This window comes from Rhinolophus ferrumequinum, chromosome 21 (genome assembly GCF_004115265.2).
Source record: "Rhinolophus ferrumequinum isolate MPI-CBG mRhiFer1 chromosome 21, mRhiFer1_v1.p, whole genome shotgun sequence".
In the NCBI taxonomy this organism is placed as follows: Eukaryota; Metazoa; Chordata; class Mammalia; order Chiroptera; family Rhinolophidae; genus Rhinolophus; species Rhinolophus ferrumequinum.
In genome coordinates, this window is record NC_046304.1 from 38,065,543 (window position 1) to 38,088,982 (window position 23,440).

The window sequence follows — 23,440 nt, forward strand, 5'->3', positions numbered from 1 at the left end:
GTGGACTTAACCACGAGGGAAAGGACAGGATTGGAACCATCCTAGACTTTATGGTAATGCTCAGAACTTTTTACCTAAGAAATAAGGGTTTTTGGCTATAGTAAATGTGACATGTAAGGTCCCTAGTTGATGGATATAAAAATAAATCGTTAGCTTTCCTCTTCTCAAACTAAAGTCCAATCGTTATCCAACATGCTAAGGCACTGGCCGCGTTCAATATTGACAATGAGGAGAAATACACAAACAACGCTTATATAGTTTTTTAGATTAGATATGCAGATAAGACTGTACAACTAAGAACAAAAAGGGAAAGAGGACAGAAAATATGATTTTAAGTCTTCTTTAGGTAGTAACCCCCAAATAATTATGGAATAATACTAAAGATCGGCCCACTCCCAAGAAACAACATACTGGCATGTAGACTTCTTTAAATTAAGGGAGCATCTATGCATTCAGTCTTCCTAGAGGGAACAAAATTAGATCCCTTTGAATGTAAAAGTGAAGGAAGGAAGGAAAAATGAAACTTAAGTTTTCTCAGCCAGATCGGGTCCTGGCTTAGCTGTGTATATACAACTTACAAGAAAATGTGACGGGTCCTTGAAGGGTTCCTACAGCATGTCATTGGGCTCCGTGTGGTTTCTAACTCGTTACTTTCAGATTGTGATGGCAACAGAGACATCAGGCTCTTTGTGAGACAAGCTCTTGTGTTAAAGATTCTAGGCTTTGATGATGGAAAGAATGTAACCCACTCTGAGACTATCTCATTTGAAAGGAAGACAGTTTGGGTTTCAAGGAGAAACTTGTTAGTTTGTTATAGATGCTAAATTAACTACTGCAACCCACACTAGAAACTATTTCATGTTGGAAACAAAATAAACTATTACGTTTCCGAGTCTTTCCTATACTTAATCACCAAACCTCACATAACAGCAAAGGAATTGGCACAGAAATGCGAAAAAGTACTACCAGTAGCAGTAGTAGTAATAACAGTAACAGTGGTAATAACAAACATTCAAGGAGCTCTTCCTGTCATGAACTCGCACACAGTTATATGCCCTTTCTATGTGCCCTCACTTAGTCCTCAGGAAAAGCCTAAAAGGCAGTAGTAGATTATTACTCCTGTTCTCTAGAGGAGGAAATAGGTTTATGGGTTAGGAAATTTGCCTGCAGCAAGTAAATCAAGGAGCCGGGATTAGCATCTAGGCTCAAGCTCTCAACCCCACTAGTTTACTTATTAAAACCCCTCACCAACCAAATGAGTTTTTCCTGACCATACCTGTGATTTAACACTGCTTTATGATAAAAACTACAAAGTGAATTAACACGAACTGTAACTCACAAACAGATACGAAAAATTATTTGACAATCCCAAAATGCTTTAAATGGAACTTGTTTCCCTAACAGTCAGAGAACATCAAGATGACAAACCTTCAAACAACCAAAGGAAGCCATATTTGGGGTTTGGTGGTTCACCTTCATTCCTCTAAATCAATCAGAAATCAGCTAAAAAATCTTTAGATTGTTAAAGGGAGTGGGAGGAGAATGACGAGAACAGTTCTGGGGGTAGGTAACTTTCCAATGAGGCCAAAACCTAGATCCTGACCACTTGTGGTCAGAATTGACATTGTGACATTTCCTATAAGAAGGAAAGTGATTGTTTATATGTGTTATATTTGCTTCCAAATTCCTTACTGGGTTTCCATTAGCTACATTATTAACCGTCACCAATATTTACCAGGGAACATCCTAACCTCAGGTTTTCTGCCTGCAGAAAACATTTCTCATTAAAGGGACAATAATCATTAATACAAATGAGAAAACAACTGGTGAAATATTCTACTGAGTAAGATGGGATAGTAAAGGATACTGCAGTCAGTTGTCATCTGGTTAACTGTTCAATTATACCAATAATTAAGTATCAACTGACCTACTGCTGATGCACATATGAAGTTACAGATTGGGTCTAAATGGTAGATTCTGCAATCACTGATAGACACTAACATGAAAAATGCAGAAATAACCACGTTACTGTGCACAGTGTACATTAAATAATTGGCTAAATGTTAGGAGATCATGTGGGTTCACCAAGCCACGCGACTTAGACGGCATCACTCTGATGTGGAAGATGAATGTCACAGTGGTGTGCCACGTGTCAAAGGGAAATTGGGGACAGGGACACCTGAAAATTCCATACTCCTATGAAAGGTACCTCATATAGTCTTTAACGCCTTTAGCTAAAAAAAGAACACAATACTTGTGTCCTATCCCTTTTATCATTTTGATCATCCCAGTTTTCAAAGATGGAATGCTTTTACCTCTCTAGAATTAGAATGTGCTCTACCTACACTCTGGGCATAAGAACTAAAGCAATTTTGAGTTACCCATTGCTCGACCACTACACTGTAAGTTATCCCAGGGCAGGAACTGTCTCATTCATTTTGATTCCCTCAACACAGTACTTGGTACGTGGTAGATGTTCAATAATTGTGTGTTAAATTAAATACAATTTTGGTAGACCTCCATGTTACAAAAAGAACCTAAATGGGGGGAAATGGCTGGTAGGTCAGTTATTTCCTTCAAGATGTTATTTTTAACACTGTGGAGGTCATTAACTTGAATCCTTATTACAGGAATAATGGGACTGAATCATACTTTACAGAAACTGTGACGGAGGTTTTGACTCATCATTGGTGCTAATCAAGGTAAATATAATCACAAACTGCACCATTCCATAACCATCGTGACAAGTTTGTAAAATAGAGCTAGTACCTCATTGCAACTGTTTCAAAGAGGAGAATTAACATGAAATGCAAAGACGCTTATATGAGCTGAAATTCCAAAGAAACCTTTTTCTTTATACAAACTAATCTTTTTTTTCCCTTTAATTATGTCTCAAGAAAGAAGCTGAGTACAAACGGAAAGCACAAGGTTTACCAACAATCCACTCCTTCGGTTACCATGTATACTACCAAATACAATTCAGAAAGATTTATTATTGTGCCAAAACAAGAGGATGAGGGTCTACATCCAGAATGGAGATTAATGTTGGAAGGGTGACTCAGGACTAATGGCATCGGTCTGACAGACACTGAACCTATTATTATTATTATTTTTGTAATCTCCTGAGAGTTCTTTAGCTACAGGATCGAATGCAAACTCAGGAAGGTATTTCAGTAAATTCAGCCATGGTTGACTACAGACTATTTTTCATTCAAGACGTATTTCCATGTAGCAAAATAAATTTAGCAAATGAAAATAGAGTCTTGAATTGCTATGGATGTCCCCTACCCCTGCCAAAAATGACACGCTGCTTGCTCAAAACTGTCACTAATTAGCAGCTGCTGCTGTAAAGGAAACCAAACTAAGTGCCAATGAAAGCTTATTGAATTCAAAGAGGGCCCTATGACAAGGAATGGGACATCCAAATCTCTATTTGTGACCAGTAAACTTTCTAAATGGGGGAGACCTGGGAGCAGGGAAATAATGGCAATAGATGTCCATTCATATGTAAACAGGAAGGACAGGAAGAGTCTCCTAGCTCCTGAAAGTCACAGAAATGCCAGGGGACTGAGGTTAGTAAATTCTACCCCAACCATTTCCACCTCTCCAATAGGAGCCAATCTTGGTTTGGGGTAATTCTTCATTGTCAATACTTGTCTCTAGCACACTACCACTTTCATTTGTCGACATCATAAAAATCGAATTTTAAAAAACCTTTCATATTCTAATGGCTGCGGCCCAAATTCTTATGGTTGAATCTAGTTGTTGACACTCCACTTTACAGGTTGAGAAAATGGATCAAGGTAAGCAGAAGTGGTCTGCCCAGTGTAAATGAGCAGGGGATATAGTGCTAGAAAATCACTTGACTGTGTTCAATGGTCAGTGTAAGGAGACTTGAAAATAGCTCATAGATTAAGATCCTGCTTGAAATCTAAATTGCACAGGCTACTTTTCAAATCATCCCTCAAGGTTTCCCTCTCTCCTCTCTGTTTCTTTACCACTCAGATCTCCCCGTATCCTTCTTTTTTCCCCTCAACAAGTTAGTTTCTGCCCTTTAAAAAAAAAAAAAAAATTAAGGGTATTTCCTCAGTTTTTAGTTCTCTTACTCTCTTTTCCTCTCTCCCTCCAGGTAGACTGATAGAAAGCCAATACTATTTTATTTAGATTTGAACCCTGCAGTCAGGTTGTCTCTGTAGTAACTACTCAGAAAAATGAGAATGAAAAAGAAAGAAAAAGGGAGGGAATCAGGGAGGGAGAAGATATAGTGAAAATAGAAAAACAGAGAAAATAAACAAGTATGAGCATATAATTTCTTAATGAAGCTGTAATGAAAACCTCTTTTGTACCTCCTGTCCTTTATGTAGAGTTTGTCTTAATGTCTATAAAAACAATTACAACAATGTACCCGCAATTTTCCAGTTCATCATCAGGCTATAAGAAAGAGAACAATTTGCTTTATGAAACATGGAGAAAGACTAATCTCTGATATTACCGTCAGTGCAGGTTTATCAGCAAGACTTAGAGGAGATAAGCCTACCGACATACAGATGAGGAATCACATTTTCAAAGCTTTAATAACCCCCTAGCGGTATGCAACAAGCAGCTGAATTAACTTGTCTTTAAATACTTACTGTGTATGCATCACTGGCTAAGTCTAGGTACAAAGCAAAAACTAGAAATACAGAGGCAGGAAAGATTGTCAAGTCTCCAAGCAAAAGGGTCACATGTATGCGTGTATACACACACACACACACACACACACACACACACACAAGTAAAAGACTAAACCAGACAGAAAGGGACAAATGTTATATGATTCCACTTATATGCAGTACCTAGAGTAGTCAAATTTATACAGAAAGGAGAAGAGTGGTTGCCAGGGCCTGGGGGAGAGGACAGTTTTGGAGAATGAGAAAGTTCTGGAGACAGATGGTGATGTTTGCATGACAGTGTGAATATACTTAATGCCACAGAATCATACACTGAAAAATGGTTAAAATGGTAAAAGAAATATTTTTTTTATGGGGAAAAAGCCAGTCTTGCCTAGTGAACTCACATTTCTTCCATCTTTAACGCTGAAATCCAAAGGAAACAGAGCATTTGTTTTCCTTTCTTTTTTTATCTTCCGCAGTAAAAGGCATACTTTCAGTCCTTCTGAGGGTTGAAGCAGTCTCTGAATATACCCTCTCTATTGAGATTAAAGGGGAATAAATGGAATTAAGGTACCTACCGCACCAACTACGCTTATTATCAAACATGAGCATCTGCTTACCCTAAACAAAGGTACACGGATCAACCCTCTTATAGAAACAGTATTTATTTAATGAACACTTACCGAGCACCTATTACATGCCAGGCTCTGTTCCAGGTACTGAGGATATAGAAGCGAACAAAACAGAAATGCCTTTTATGGAACTTAAGACTGGATTCTAGTAGCTAATGTGAAATACTTGAAAGTTTAAATAAATACAGCCTAAGCTATACTTTCTCATTTTCGCTATTCATTTTCTTCTTTTTATTTCTGTTGGGGGGAAAAGGATACCACTTGACCATTACAGAATCTTACAGGTAAACAACAAAGTCTGTGCATTCAAACCAATATTTGGAAATAAGTTTTCAAAGCATCTCACCAAAATCAGACTAACAGGGGTGATGACTGGCTTTCGTGAAAGGCCTGACAATGTGAAAACAATTTCTGATGAAACCAGGACATCTGTTCATCCATAAAGTTGATCATCTTTATGGAGCTATAGTACATATGGGCAAAACAAATCAGGTCTAATCAAGGATTCCATGGTTAAGATCATTTCAGTGAGCTATTAGTCCAGCTTTTTTCCAGGATACACAGTTTTATTTAGAGGATAACTTTCATGCTTGCTACAATCAAATCAAATCATTTATCTTTCAAAGATGATTTGCAGATTCAATCTCCAAAAGGTACTAAAAATAAAGAGCACAGAGTTAAAAATTCACAATGGGACCTGAGTTCCTACCCACCAATGCACAGCAGCACAAGGTGGTACATGACTAGCAAACATTTAATTTCTTCTTTTTCCCATAGAATAAAATATAGGTCAAATTCTACTAAATCGACAAATACCATCACAGTGAAAACCTAGGCATAACAAAAACATTTTGAAATACTTGAAAATGCACAACCTGTTTTCTCAAGTCAACACAACCATCTTTTGTTCAATATAATGAATATAATGAATTTTCAAACAAAAGAATCAGACCTCTTGGAACATAACAACTTTTGTATATGCTCTTAAATTTTCACCTAAGAAAATACATTAAATATTCTAAAATAGGTTGTCATATTATACTGGGGAAAAAATATTTTTCATTTATAGAAATAATCCCATTGTATTGAGGAATTAATCACATTCAATAAATATATCAGGAGGTTTTAAGTGTTATAATTCACCTACTTTTGGCACCATATTAAAATAAAGGGGTTCCTACAGCCTACCTAGTAGTAAAAGCTACTGAATGTTTTATTTAACGTTAAAAAGCCAACTAATTTGGCTTAGATGTCAACCAATAGTCAAAACAACACAGACGTTCTATCCTTTTCTTCAAAGGTTCCTTCTAGAATCAGAGATCTAAAAAGACCATTAAGATAAACTAAGTAGGAAGAACTGAAGAATGGAGGGCCCTGGGGCATAGGCATTACCTAGATTACCTTCCGAATTTCTCTACCACGTGGGCCTCCTGAAGCTCCGTTTGTTCAGTCTTCTACACACAACTGGCATTATCATCACCTCATGTATAAAGAACTAAAAATTACTCCCCTCCCTTAGGTACCTCATAAGACTAAAACTTTGACAGGAAAAATTTCATCTGTAACTAGATGATGCCAAATTTCAAGCATTGACTTTAAGTACACCATAAAAAGAAATAGTAGCTAAGACCAAAATATGAACCCGATTATTTTCTAGACAAACTCATTTACACACACACACACACCCCCCAAAGCAAAACAAAATAACAACAACAAAAAACCAACTCAGCCTGAAAATGATTGGACAGCTGAGTAACAAAGCAAAATGGGTTGTTTTTGGTTCTAGAGTTGTAAGCAAGGTCATACCGTGTTTCCCCGAAAATAAGACCTAGCCGGACAATGAGCTCTAATGTGTCTTCTGGAGCAAAAAATAACATAAGACCCGGTCTTATTTTACTATAAGATTGGGTATAATATAATATAATGTAATATAATATAATATAATATAATATAATATAATATAATATAATATAATATAATATAAAAGACTGGGTCTTATATTAATTTTTGCTCCAAAAGACACATTGGAGCTGATTGTCTGACTAGGTCTTATTTTGGGGAAACACGGTATAGGTGACAAGAGATGACTTAGGCTGATGCATCAGTTCATTATCCAGGCCCTTGGACCTTTCTGTAATAAAACAACAGGCACTCCCAACCTCTTCCTGGTCACCTTACAAATGGAATCCTATTCCATGTTTGTTGTTTGAAACACGGAACATTTTCTCATAGAAGCAAAGTTATAAAGAGATTTTGAAAAATTCCTAGGTAAGCCCCAAAACCTCAGTTGATCTATAATCCTACAAAACCCAATCACCCTTTATAATTTTGTTTCTGAAGAAAAAGATGTTAGAATTTCAAATCAGGGATACCATTAGTAACGAAATAATGCTTCTATCTCTGTCTATTCCCCATCCCAGCTCCGACACAGCACAAACTGGAGAAATCTGACTCCCAAGACAAGAGCCTCCGAGGATATGAATGAGGCTCGACCACGCTTTGGTGCAGCAGTTTCCAAAACAGGGAGTGCATCTGTGTAGGTCTGTGTGTGTTTTAGGGTGGGCATCTGGTGAGAATTTAGGGGTGTCAGCTTCTTCATGTAAGAGTAGCTTCTGCTGGCTTATAGAGCAGTAGCTTCAGTTTCCAGAGGACAAGACACCCGATTTGAATTTGAGTTATTTATAAGCTAAATGTTCAAAGTAGGAGACAGCTATATTGTATTTGATTTCTTTAGGAAGACTGTAACTGCAGTCTAACATGATGGCCACTAGCCACACGTGCTATTGGGCACTTGACATGTAGCTAGTGTCACCAAGAAACTGAATTTTAAAATTTTATTTCACTTTAACTTAAATGTAAACTTAAAAGTTGCTGCTCAGTTTAGTTATTGGAAAACTTTCAAGTATGTTTGGAACAACTCGGGTATGTGAACCTACTTTACCAGTTGATCAAGTAGAGATTTTATGAAATCTGAATATATGTTTCTGGTGAAAATTTTGCATACAAATTGAGATACACTATAAGTATAAAATGCACACTAGATTTTGAAGACTTAGAACAAAAAAAGGAATATACAATATCCCATTAAGTTTTTATACTGATTGCATGTTGAAATGATAATATTTTGATATACTTAAGAAAAAATGCGATATGACAATTAAGTTCACGAACTCATCCTAGAAAAAGTGCTATATACCTCATTGCTGAATATTACTATGGTCACCCTGGAAGTACTCCCCTTGGGAAGTTATGCATCGATGCCAGGGCCTAGTACAGCCTTCAAAGCAATTATGGAACTCTTTTTATGGAATGGCCATCAGAGCTGTCATCGTATTACCCTTGATGTCCTGAATGTCATCAAAATGTCTTCCTTTCAATATTTCCTTTATTTTTGGGTAAAGAAAGAAGTCATTGGGGGCCAGATCAGGTAAGTAGGGAGGGTGTTCCAAAACAGTTATTTGTCTACTGGGTTAAAAACTCCCTTACAGACAGTGCTATGTGAGCTGGTGCATTGTCGTGATGCAAGAGCCATGAATTATGGGCGAAAAGTTCAGGTCGTCTAACTTTTTCACGCAGCCTTTGCAGCACTTCCAAATAGTAACCTTGGTTAACTGTTTGTCCAATTGGTACAAACTCATAGTGAATAATCCCTCTGATATCAAAAAGGGTTAGCAACATCATTGTAACAAGTCCGCGAACTTAATTGTTAGACCTCGTATAATTAAAATTTATTTCACCTGTTTCTTTTTACTATTTTTAAGGTGGTTACCATAAATTTACATTTATATGTGTATTGGACAGCACTCATCTATAATATAATATTTTATATATTTCATATATAACTTTTGTTTACAAGTTTTTAGTTCATATGTCTTTTTTTTTGTAAGTCATTTTTTTAAGTGTGTTTTTCCAGGACCCATCAGCTCCAAGTCAAGTAGTTGTTTCAATCTAGTTGTGGAGGGTGCAGCTCACAGTGGTCCATGAGGGGATCGAACTGGCAACCTTGTTGTTAAGAGCGCTGGACTCTAACCAACTGAGCTAACTGGCCGCCCCAGGTTCCTATGTCTTATTTGTAACATTTATAACTTTCTTCCTATATTTTGCTTAGGAGGAAAAATTTTTGAAATCTATCTTAAGCTTTTAAATTAAAAATTTAAAATATATGTAGTCTTACTGCGCTTCCTGAAATGTTAATATGAAATTACACTATTTTGAGTTGAAAGTGTAGAGCACTGTTTTTAAAAATTACTCTGTTACAAAATCTCTATAGAAAGATATGTTTAAGAAGACTAGATTTAGTGATTTCTTTAATGGAATTACTGGTGATTATCTACCATCTGTCCAAAGAATGTGAAATTCATTTTTAGTTAGGATACAAAAATATATCCTAATGCATATTTCAAAGGACATTCAGGCAAATTATTACCTCTCTTACTCTCTGAAAAAATTGTAATGATCCAAATTAAATGTCCAATAATTAAAACAATGTGGTATATTCAGAAACATGAAACAGAATAGATAAGAAGCAGATCTAAATATGCAGGAGGACTTAGCATATGATGGGAAATGGTGGACTCTTTTTAGATAACTGGCCAGCCATTTGAAATTGATTTAGGTTAAAATTGTTCATACACGTAAAACATTTAGCTCAGTGCTTGTAAACAGTGAGTAATCAATAAATATTAATTATTATTTTTAGGAAAACAAGACTACATTCCCACCTCACTTCTTACACAGAAGTAGATTCCTGGTGGATCAAGAGACTTAAATGCAAAAAAAAAAAAAAAAAAAAGAAAGAACCATAAAATGTTCTAAATGAAAATTTAATAAATTTTGGGTATGGGTATGGATGGTTTTTCTAAGCATGTCTTAATAGCAAGATCAGAGAAGAAAAGACTACTAAATTAGACTACATAAAAATTTAACATTTTTGTAGTGCAAAAAATACTGCACAAAGTTGAAAGTCAAAAAAAAAAAGGGAAGAAATTACTTGTAATGTGTAAGACAGAAAGATCTGGGCAAACTCAAACACCTACAATAGAAAAACAGGCAAATTATATAGAAAGGCAAATCACAAAGAGGAAACAAAATGGCCAATAAACATGTGAAACACTGTCCAACTTTGCTAGAAATCAAAGAAATACAAACAGATAGGAGAGGCTAGCACAGATATAAAAGCCGACAATACTGAGTTACGGAGGGTGTAGGGAAATGGCCATCCCCTAGTTATTGGTGGGCATATCCGCTGGGATTGTCATTTGGGAGGGCAGCTGGCACTATCTATACAAATGACTCAGCAATTCCACTTCTAGAGCTTACATCAAAGAGATGGTCTGGTAAATATGAAAAAAATCCACTCAGCCTAAGGATCCGCACCATGTTGTTGTTTATAAAAGTGAAAAACTGGAAACAATCTAAATATCCATTAATAGAGTAACTAAATTATGGTAGGGCTCTACAATGGAATACAGACCCTTAAAATGTTAAAGTGGATTGATATTTATTAAGTTTCTGGGGGGAAAGTTCCTCCTGAGCCCTTAAATAACAAGATCAGACTAGAGGTTTGTTTTAACTATAAATATGGATTATTTGTTCTCTTCTCCATATTTCCAACTCCATTACCTGTGTTAATGGGAGCTGGTTGTTTATATTAGGGGCTTGTAACTAGAGACTGTGAACCTTTCAAAGTGTAAGCAAAATTACATGTGTATGTGTATTTTACTGGGAAGAGAATTACTGGTTTCATTAGAGTCTCGAAAGGTCCCCTACTCCCCAAGTGGTTAACAACCATTGGCACATATAGTATAACGGGTCAAGGTGTTGTCTAACTGCCCTAAAAAGCATATGTGATTGTACAGCCCATTCATTCACTAGTCAACAAATATTTACTTAGTACTTACCAAGTCTTACGTTGATTAGTAGCCAAATTACAACAAAATTTTCAAATACATTTCTTTATGCACTTTGGAAGTATTTTAAACACACACACACACACACACACACACACACACACACACACACACACACACACATCCATAACCTCAAAAAGCCCTCTAGCAGCTAAGGACAAAAAGCAGATTAAACAGTTTCAAACAAAATTATGTTAACTTTTGAAAGAAGTAATTTTTTTTACAGTCTTTTAAATCTTACATACATTTGAGTTCCCTTAATAAGATAACCTTAAGATTTATAGACTGAAAAAAAGACATCTTTGTGAGGACAGCCAAGTTCTCAAAACCGAATAAAGACCAAAACACAAACAAGTAGTTCTAAATGAAGAAAGTAATAAATCATTTCATATATTAATTTTAAAAATGTTGTATAATTGATTGATGCCATATTACAAAATATATGATGCTAAATTTGAGACCCTAAATTTATATACCTTATAAAATATCTCTTGGTTTGATGAAAATGACTCAGATACATAAGAGAAGAAACTGGTCTAACTGGTCACAATATCACAGTAATAAAACAGATTACAGGGCAAATTAGCAACTACAAATGAACTGAAACTGCAGGAAAACATAATTTTGGATTAAATGAGATTATCACATTTTCAGGAGGCAGAGGAGATAAAAAGTGATAAGCAAAAAGACCCATAAGATCAAGAGGATTTATTAATGAAGGCATAGTAGGAAATATATGGTTATAATTTTATTTTTAACACATAAAAATATTTATCTTCATGAATGTAAATTAACTGCTCATGTATTTAGGTATAAAAAGCACTAAAAGATACTATATGAGTTCTTTTATGTTTTAGTATTTTCAAAATTGACTTAAATAAAATTCTATTACAGCAAATTTCATTACAATAAATTCCAAGGCATAATCTAAGTTAACGTAGATTTTTACTGAGATGAATTTTATATAAAATAAGTAGAAGTGCTGGGCTCCAAAATATATATTTTTTAAGACTGTAATTTTATTTGCTACAAAGTGATAAGTCCTAAATAGCTGTGCTTCAAAAATTCTCCTAAAACATTAACTTGTAATTTAGTTTCATTTTTCTCTTTTAAATTCCTTAAAATGTTAAAATGCTTTTAAACACTAAATCTAGTTACAAAGAAACTATTCAATGTAAATTCAATTAAGGCAGAACATAAGTCTCTTGTATTAACAATAACATACCCAAGAGAAAGTATCTTTCACTAGAGATTTCCTTTACCAGATATTCCCAAATGAATACCATAATAAACATTTAGAGAAGTCATTAAGCAGTATGCCTAATGGAATTACAAGAAAAGTAAATCCATAAACCCAGCAACCTTTGTAGGTATCATTATGAAAGAGAAAGCTGTACAAAAGCAATCCAGAAAATACGCATATATTGAAATAATACATACAATGCTCATGGTTGTAATTGTTAAACTAGACAAAAAATTTTTTCAAGTCGATAAAAACATATCTTCAATACGAAATGAATGGCAACTTAGAAGAGCACATACACAAGTAAAATGATATGATTTCTTTATATTTATAAAATAATATAATTCTCTATCAGCTTATACCTAAAAACATGGATCATTCTACCGAGTTTAGGAAATAAGCCAGTGCTCAAGTTCAAATTGTTTTAACTCTGAAAACACTGAATACAATTAGAATGGTTTTATAATATAGTTCAACAGAAAATGTCATTTAACCATACCAAATAAGTATACTATGCCAAAATACTTAACACAGACATCACAAACTACTCATTTTTCTGCTCCTAAAAAGGAAACACTAACTGAAAACCAAAACAGGTTTCTCATTCTAAGATAAATCAATACACAAACATCATTTTAAAAATCACTTTCCCTCCAGCTTTATTGAGATATAATTGACATATAACATTGTGTAAGTTTAAGGTGTACAGTGTAACGATCTGACATATGTATATACTGCAAAATGGTTACACAATAAGATTAGTTCACACATCCATCAACTCACATAGTTACAATTTGCATGTGTGTTGAGAACTTTTAAGATCTACTCTTAGCAACTTTAAAATATACAACACAGTATTGTTAACTACAGTCATCATGCTGTATATTACATGCCCTGAACTTGTAACAGAAGTTTGTACCTCTGACCACCTTCACCCATTTCCCCGCCCTCCCACCCCTGGCAACCATCAGTCAGCTCTGTTTCTGAGTTTGGTTTTTTTAGTTCTACATATAAGTGAGATCATACAGTATTTGTCTTTCTCTGACTGACTCATTTCACTTAGCGTAATGCCCTCAAGGTTCATCCACGTTGTCACAAATGGCAGGATTTCTTTTTTTTTTTAATGGCTGAATAATGCTCCTATACATATATATATATATATATATATATATATATATATATATATACACATACACACACATACACACACACATACACACACGTTAAGAAGGGATATATATACATATAATTTTAAAATGGAGTAACACTCCATTTTATATATATATAAAGAAGAACTATGTATGTATCACATTTTCTTTATCTATTTATTAAAAATAACATTTTTCTTGATTATGAAAGTATTTCCTGTTCATTATTACCTGTTTATTACAGAAAAACAGGAAGATATTAGAAAGCACGTGCGTGCGCGCACACACATCCAAAATCCCACAATCCAGAAGAAATCTTTTTTCAAAGCCTATTCTTTTTTCCAAGCACAATTGTATGTGATTGTTTTGTAATTTAATTTTTCATTTAGTTATATATTTTGGACTTTACCTAAGTTATTAAGTATTGTCTTATAACATGATTTGAAATGGCTGAATAGTATTCCATTGTATGGAAATTTTTTAATTTAGTTAATCAACCCTCTAATGCTGAACACTGAAGTTGTTTCCAATTTATTGCTATTTTAAATAACACTGTGAGGAATATCTTGTACACAAATCTTTGAACATATTTTAGATTATGTCATCTAAATGGAACTGTTAGGTCAAAAGGTATGCACATTTTTAAGATTCTCAATACATAAATCAAACTTCAAAAAATGCACCAATTTACATTCAAACCATAGAGTAATGAAGGTGTCAGCTTCCCCACATCCCTAAGCAGCACTGCTTTTATTTTTTCCATATTGTTAGACTTTGTAAATCTGTTAACTGGAAAAATTATGTCATTGTTTTTATTTGCATTTCTTGCTTTCAAATGCAACGGAACATAATTTTATACAATTATTGGACATTTTTGTATTTCTTCTTTTGTTAATTTTCCCATTGGTAGAGCCATCTATTATTATTTGTATATATTCTTTATATGCTAAGAGTATTAACTTATAACCTTTTCTTACATATGTTAAAAACATTTTCTTATTTTGTCATTTACCTTTGGTTGCTGGCATTTGGGGCATAAAGAAGTTTTTAATATTTTTGTATTTCTCTATATATCAATATTTTCTATTATACGTTGTTCCATAAAAGCCACTGTTTTAAGTCTGTCCTGTTCAAATTTACCAATATAACTGGAACACAATGCTAAGTTTTGTCCAAACTAGGCCACTCACATTTGGGTAATAAAAATTCAAAACCATAAATTTTGACAATGTCACATTTCTAGCACAAAATTTTAAATGTGTGCTTAAGGTAATACGTTATCTTACTTAAGAACCCATTCCTTTAAATTTATGTGCTTTGCTCTGGTGTTGCAAAATCAAAAGCTCATGCTTCATCACCAACTCAGCATGTCAACTGTAGCCATGTCATTCAGGAAGCCAAATATTTTCCATTTTGTTTTGATAACCTTCAACAGTTAAGGAGGACAGCCAATCTCTATTCATATTACAATGAATTTAGTATTTTTATTTGATATTTAAATTCATTGCAAGATAAAAGCATCTTTAAAGTCTGTTTAGGATAAGCTTCAGAGTTTCCACTTATCATTACATAACTGAAACAATAACAACATAAGAGAAGGAATATTTACACTGCATCTTTATGTATTTAGACCTTCCATACCTTTTGGAGTAAGGCTCTACAATGTCCAACTCTCACTATAATTCTCTCTCACTTTCTACCAGAAATAGATCACATATCCTAAAAACAAATCCACAGGGTGAACTGACTGTTTCATTTTGTAAAGAGCTGTATATTTCTATAGATCTCTATAGTTTGCTACTTTTCTCAAGTCTAAAAGATGATCAAAAGATTTTGAGAAACATGAAACAAAACAAAACAAACAGAATTAGCATAATTTCTGAGAGAACATTTTACCTAGTTTAAATTATGGGTGAATATTTTGTAGAATGCTAAAGTTGATAAATTCCAAAATTCCAATTGTTAGTACTTTAACAGATTAAGTGCTCAAAAGTTTCTTTTTATATATGCTACAACGACATTTGTGACAGTAGCTTATTTAAAACATATTTCCTAGGTTGGAATTTTAAATCCCATTTTTTACAAAAACATAGTGATTTGCCACCAGGTAGAGGCTCTGACTTTTAGACAACACAAAACAGTTTTTCGCAAACTTTCTAATTTACTCTCACCTAAAGGCTGGAAAACCCCGTTGAAGGCTTTTTAAACTCAACAGACATAGAAAGAAAAAAAAAAAGCTTTAATTGTAGGATCTCACTGACACAAACATAAGGAAATTCTGAGTTATAGATACTTCACATTAAGCTTTTTCCACTGACACTGTAACTTTTGTCAACATTCAAAGAAAATTCAACCCTGGTCAAAGGTGACAGTTTGACAATCCTGGAAGCTAACATCCTCTGTTTATTTGAACTAGTTTATACTCTCTGCTCAGGGAACTGAAGTTCTTCTTGTCCCTGACTTGATCTCTCAAATTCAAATCACTACACTTTAGGGTTGTGAATTATATCTCCAAGATTTGACTTCACAATCCACCTCCAAGGAAAAGAGCTGAGAAAAAAATAAGCATCAGATATGAAAAGGACTGCATTTCTGAGACAGGCTTGTAATGGCCTTTGCATAGCTCTAAACACACAATATTTCTTTCAGTTGCCTTCACTCCCCCAAATTAAAATTCTTAAGTCTTGCTGTCTCAGAAATCACAAGTAGAAGCTCTAAAAAGCTTTAATAAAGCAAGAATGGGACCATAAATCCCTTTAAAATAAAGTTGTAAATAAAATGAGCTGGATACTTGTGTCCTCAGTCAACAAACACATAAAGTGGGTTATCAGTTCATGAGGGGTTTACGTGTCTAATTATTACGTTGCTTTGTACACCTGAAACTAATAAAAAATAAAGAAAAAACAAACAAACACATCACATGCCACACTGTCACGAAAGATCCTTTTGTTTGTAAATAGAGGCCAAGGAGACAGCTTATAGCTCTCCTCCTATCATGCATATGATAATTCTCATGAAAGAATAACAAAGGACAACTTATAGTTAACATTAAGACTTTCTCTTTTAATTAACAGGAGAGAAGGAAAGGAAAAGAGAGGTGAGAAACTTTGTGGGGGCAGAATCGAGATGACTTGGAAGTAGCAAATGACAACCTCTTTGCTCGAGACGTGCTGGGAGAACACAATAGTTTGGTGCTAACAGGTCTGAACTCCTTGGAAGGCACTGCCTGAAGGAAGAAAGTCTCCTGCTGCCCTCGAAGAAGGAAGCTGCCATGTAGTGAGAGGGTCTAAAAGAGGGCCACATGCAAGGAAGGAACTGCGGAGCAGCACCCAGGTGACAGCAAGAAAGCAGGACCCTCAGTCCTATGGCTACAAAGACCTAAGTTCTGCCAATGAACTTGTGAGCCTGGAAGAAGATCTGAGATCCAGAAAGAAACGCAGCGCACCGAAGCCCTGACGGGAGCCTAGTGAGACCCCAAGCAGAGGACCTAGAAATACCAATTTCTCAAGCTTCCAGGAGCAGCAATGTTGGGGTACCACCCTGCCAGTGTCACAGTATTTGTGCGGGAGATGTATGGTTCTAATCATCTTTCTGCCAAGGTTCATTTTCTTTCACATTAACCAGGAATTTCCAGCAAATGTTTAGATCTTTTATTTAATGATCTTACGAAGTGGAGATTTTATACCCATCCACACTTTCACCCTAAAGAATGCATCTGTTGCTAAAGCCTATTTTATTGAAAGAACTATTTTTCAAAATGGATACGGCTTTATCTTTTTATAATTGTGGAAACAATTCATGCTTCAAATGTTTAAAAACATTTGCACTGTGCAGAATGATGTAAAAAAGACAGTAAAAATACCCTTATCATGCCATCCAAAGATAACTTTTATTCCTTTGTGTGAGTGTGTGCACACATTAATGCACATATATTCTCACAAGCACGTGTTTATTTATATTTTTACTAAAATGAGATCATACTTTTTCCTACTTCAGCAATCTATCGTGAATATCTTCCCATGTTAGTAAATGTAGCTCTACCTCATCATTTAAAAAACGTTTCTGTTTTAATATAATTTCCACCAGGAATACATACGTTAGTTGGAAAAATACTTATCATCACCTTCATAAACTTCAAAAAACGAAAATCCAAATATATATAAAAATTTTTCTATTACAAAAAAGGGTCCATTTTGGAACATGAATAAATCTAAGCCTTAAGGAAATCGTTGTCTCATTGCAAAGTTATAGTTGCCTGCAGCCCTTTGCAGTGCAAGGGTTAGGAATGCAGCCTCAGGAATTAGCATGGCCTGGATCTGGGTCCAGCCCTGTCATTATTGCAATGTGACCTTGGACAAGTTACTTAACTTCTCTGTGGTCATTTCTTCATCTTTCATATGCGGGTAATGCCCACCCCTCTGAGGATCATGAGGTAAAACAGGGCAAGAGCTTCTGACAGTGTCTGCTTGGCACTGGAAGTGGGCAGTGTTTTAGGTATTATTTTTACTATCGTTCTACTTTTCAGGCTTTGGACATAATCTGAGGTACTTTTAAATGAATTTTCTGATCACATTTTGAAAGATGGCATAATCGTGATTATACAGATAATTAATATATCTCCCCAGATAAGCTCATGGTAAGCAGAGCTATAGACCAGAATGGTAAATAGTTGTTTTTAATACAAATCATGGATGTGGCAGTTACTGGTAACTTCGGCTTGATTTCCCACATGCCAAAAAAATCCCCTACCAGGGGAAAACAAGCAGTATTAGAAAACACTTGGGTTTGTCCTGTTATTATTGCAGGGTAAAGCCAAATTCACTTTTACTAGCCTGATGGGCACTGAAAATATTAGTCACCAAATTAATCCCAACAAATAACAATAATTGATTGGCTCATTGATGTATTTCCCCTTGTCTTCCCCAACCTTTCTCTAACGAGTCAGAAAGGAAAGTTTTCATATTTTCTGAGAATCTCATTACTGCTCTCAAACCATACTCTACATCTTAGTATAATTTTAAAAATGAGTCAGCACAAGCACTTCAAAAAACTAGCAGTGCATAGAATATGGAGATATTTCTCTACATGATATAATAGAAATCTGGGAAAATACAAAGAGTTAGTCAGAGTGCCAAAGGCAATAAAAGGAGAAGCATAAATGGAGAGTGAGTATTGGAGTAGATTTTGCAAGCTGGCTTCCAAAGATAAATAAATGTTCTTTATCAATCAATATATGTATTTTTCATCTTAATACTATTATAATACATGGGAAATGGATGTAATTATTATGAATAAATCCAAAAAAGAAAATATCCACTATGTGCAAAATGATAACTTCTCCTTTCTTGAATATGGGGGAACATGGGAAGTCAAGATACTCTGTGTATTAACCCCATTTGCAAATTGCATAATGCATAACTGTACAACACGCGAATGTAGTATTGCCTATAGTCATGCGATCCAAAAAAAAATTTAGGAGAGATTAGCCGCCCCTAAACTGCAAACATATTTGAATGCCAATTTAATTAGGAGTCTATTCAGTCATTACACTTCTTAGAATAAAGTTAGTTGAAGACCCAGAAAAGGCCACTTGTTTCAATCACTGAAACAATATTATTACATTTTCCTTTCAAGGATATACTTCTCAAGGCTCCATGTAACTCATACTCCAATATTTATATAAACAGTAACCTACCACGTGAAAATTACTCAGGAGGGTCAAGGCAGAGTTTTATGGCTCAGGGTGATTCCTCCAAAGTTCTACCACCATACCCAAAATTTCTCCTCGTTCTTACTTAACTCCTTCATGACATTTTGTACGGCTTTTAGGTGAGGTCAGAAAAACTGCTATAGTCACTGCTTAATACGTGAGGTTCTATATTATATAAAACCTGTGGCAACCGCTCTTTAAAGGCTGACATTCAAGGATCCACAGAACACGTTTCAACTCTTAGTGCTTTGCATTTTCTAGGTACCTGTGAGGAAACACACGCCAACGGCGCTGTTTTTCTGTTAATTGCACCTTTGTTATTATTTTACTGTTGTTGTTTTAAGATTTCTTCCAAGGTTGCTATACCTTGAAGAAAGTTGGGGATTCAGGAATGTCTTGCCTTCCCAATTGGGTATTCAGGCTGAGCTTAGTAAAGCTGTCATGAAGCAGGACAACGGGTCAAAGATAAACCACATGGCATCTGATACTTGTCTTTATGTTTAAAATTAAAATACGATACTAAGAGAAGGTTAACATGTGGACCTAATTTTGAAAATACAAACAGGAAGCACCCCCACCCCAATATTACCATATGAAAAAAAAAAAGGAAACCAAACCTCAAAGATAAAAGTCATGGGTGTGACCAAAACTAACAAAAGTAATAAAACGTCATCTAAAACCCAGGGTCTCATTCAACCAACTAAAAATCTAACACCTGTAAATTACTCCTCTCTTTGATTAGTAAAAATAGCATAGATTTAGATACGTAAAATCTTCTCCAAACTGGCTTAGGCTTTTCAGTAGTAAAGGATGATCATTAATAAGAACATATCCAATGTCAATATTCGACTTTAAATAAGGATATTATAATTAAGCGTGAATACAATTTTCAAAAGAAAACTTTTTATCACTGTGATGCTCATGATTGAAATGTACAAAAAAAGTGTCTGATCAATAGAAACTAGATTGTTAAATCTGACTTTCTTATTCCCAGAAATAAGGATAAAACGCTTGTGTTGCCAACATTGCAGGGGAAAAAAATACTTCTGATTTTAGAACAATTCTATTAACAAAGCTCAGATTTAAAGAAAAGTTTTTCTTTTAAATACCACACAAAATTGGGGACAGTGATACTTGAAAGCTAACTTTTAAACATTATTTTTATTAAGAAGTTACAGAGTCAAAATATTTTGATACTTTATTACGCAGTCAAAGGATATTTTTCTGAAGAGCCCAGTAACCTGGAATTTTCAGATAACTTTTTAAAAGAATAAGTTTCAAATGCTCTAAACAAATAAAAAACCGGGAGGTTTTTGCTTCCTTTTATAGGGATTAAGTGCTGATCTACACTTTAAAGAAGGGAAAAAATATGCCACTGATAGACCAGAAACCTGTACTTTATGAATACATGTTTGTAGGGCACTAGAATAATTAAGCTTCCTTTGATTCTACCTTCAATCTGCAATCTAATCTTGAACATATAATTTACCTTCTTAAAACACCTTCCTTTTATAATAAGACTACCTGTATTACCTACTTACATAAAAACAAGCCAGATGAACCACAAGCACATTCATTAACATAAACCTAATACAAATCACAATCTGAATGTAACTTGAAATAATTTTAATACAACTTGAAAAAAACTGACATAAGTACCAAAAGAGCATTAAACGACACCTTTTACTAGTCTTGGTGTGGTTTTTGCCTATGTAATTACAATTTTAAAAAAATCAATTGAGAGCAAGAAAATGAAGATGAAATGAGAAGTTGGGGCTCAATAGGAAGTGCTGACCAAAATATTTATGTTGTAACACTCCAAACAATGATAGCACTGTTTTCCCCTTTTATCATATATATCATGAAGTACCTATTTAAGAAACACATCCACCTTAAATTTCTTAACACAATCCATATCAATACCCTGTTGGAAAAGAACATGAATAGGGATAAGGTAAGGATGAGTAAGAAGGTGGGATAATTTATTTATTTGGGTATACAGCAAAGATTTTTCTGCAGCGTTTAGCTCCAAGTTATGCAATACGCAAACTGCTGGTGATAGAAATCAACTCTTTTTTTTTCCTGATGTTTTGCGTGTTGTTGTTGTTGTTTTTTTTTTTTTAAAGATCTCTTCATTCCTTCCTCATGTCTCAACCAGGTGCTTGAAATTTTCATCTTCCAAAGGCTACAGAAAACAAGTAATCTACCAGATAACATTTACCTGACCAAAGATGTGGTACTATATTAATTAAATAAGGACAGACATCACAAATTGTCGCACAGGAAATTTTTCTGAAAATTAGCAGCCATTTACGCCATCAATTCTAACAGCTTTGATCTTCCATGAGACAGAAATTGGTACCAAAACAAACAAACAAAAAAAACCACGAAGCCTTAAAATAAGCTTTCAAATGGTCGAATCCATTTGAAATGATCAGAACCCATCCAATGCTCACAGTGTTACAAAGTAAAATTAGGAAAACATGAGGAACCCTAAATAAAATACATACTCTTCTAAGAACTACAGCACATGCCTATAAACAATATAAACAAACGAACAAAAACAGAACATGAGGAAAGAGGCAAAGTTCTATTATCTTAACTGAACAATAACACAATTATTTGAGATAAGATACTCAACAGCTGAAAGCTTATTATGGCCTAGGCAGCTATCCAACCACTTTGGAAATCTAAGATACAAACAGATGATTAACACCATTTGAAGACTGAAAAAACGACATAAACTCACTTTAATAATTTGGGGACACACTAGCCCTTTCAAGGGGTATTCCCCGTGGACATTCCAGAGACAATTTATGAAATTGTATTTAGGCAAAGATCTACCATTTCACTGTGCTTTGGTAAGTTCGCTGCTCTGAGAGTCCTCCCACCATCATTTCAGTTCCTGAACACAGCTGTGTGAACCGAGCAGGCCACTTACTCCACCTCTCTGGGCCTCAGTTTCCTCGTTTGTACAAGAAAACAATGTGGCATAATCGCTTGGTCCTTTCCAACTCTAACCTTCTATGACCCACTTGTTAACATTATTTACTTGATACAAAGCTATGACAGGATCACACGGGACAAGAAGAAAAAGAACTGGGCATGGCTTCTCAGGAAAGAGGATTGCTCTCTTTTCGCCTTTAAAATTCGTGTGGTTTTCATTAAGCTCATCTTTCTGAAAGCTGGTACTTGTTTTTCTTCTTTGCCTTTTCCATCACTGCTGGCTACAAGAGTTTGCAATCGCCTCTTGCTCCACACAAGTGCTTTCCTCTTTGATCAGCCTGACCATCTTGCCAGATTCTTTTATAGCCTCCGACCAGCTTTTGTGACACACGACTCCCTTTTCTCCCACTCTCCATATCTATCCCCGACACCAGGAGCACTTTTTTTACTCTTTATCCTGGGCTAGAAAAAGAGAGCACGCTGCATCCCACTGCCACACGCTCGAGCCCGGGCCTGGAGGGTCCTGATGTGGGGTCCCGCACCCAGAGCCTTATCGTATTTGTTGCCTTGACTCCTTATAAGGCACTGTTCCCTGAAGCTCTGCTAATACCCCCCACCCCACCGGGCACCCCCGGCTCACCCGACCCCCGGGAGTCGCAGATACCTCTTTTGAAAGAAGGAGGAAAGGCAAAGAGACAGCGGGGACTATTCGGAACTGCACCACGAAAGTGTGAGTGGACAACAGCAGCCCTCTTGGCTCTCAGGATGGGCACCGGGGTCCCTCACACCCCCTCCGCAGACACACGCCCACCGCCTCTACTCTGCACCTTCCGCCCGCCGCGGCCTCCGCAAAACGCCCCTCGCGCGCCCGGCCCCTAGTCCCCCACACCCCTCAGCCAGCGCGCAGCCCCCGCGGCCGCCTCCCCGCCCCGGAGCGATGGCGGCGGCGCGATCCTGCCGGGCGTCTCGGCGGCCGGGGCGCTGGGCCCCGCCCGGGCCGTCTCCCCGGCCTCTCCCTCAGGCCCCAAGCCCAGAGCTGACCCCGCAGCTCCTACCTCGTTCGGCCCTTCGGGCGCCAGCAGCTGCCTCCCGCTCGCCCGCTCGCTCGCTCCCTCCCTCGGCCGGGCCGCCGCGCAGAGTCGCCTGCGCAGGGTCCCCGCCTGGGGTGACGGCTCCCGCCGCCGACTCTTCTCGCGCCGG

The 23,440-nt window shown here is 36.0% G+C and overlaps 1 protein-coding gene across 1 annotated transcript in view; it reads right to left on the reverse strand.

Moving 5' to 3' along the window:
- The window catches only part of STAT5B (signal transducer and activator of transcription 5B), a 60,348-nt gene extending 36,908 nt beyond the window's left edge, over positions 1-23,440 (reverse strand). The window contains exon 1 of the mRNA XM_033091846.1: positions 23,296-23,440. The gene's annotated coding sequence lies outside the window, so the exon portion shown is untranslated. The remainder of the gene's footprint in view (positions 1-23,295) is intronic.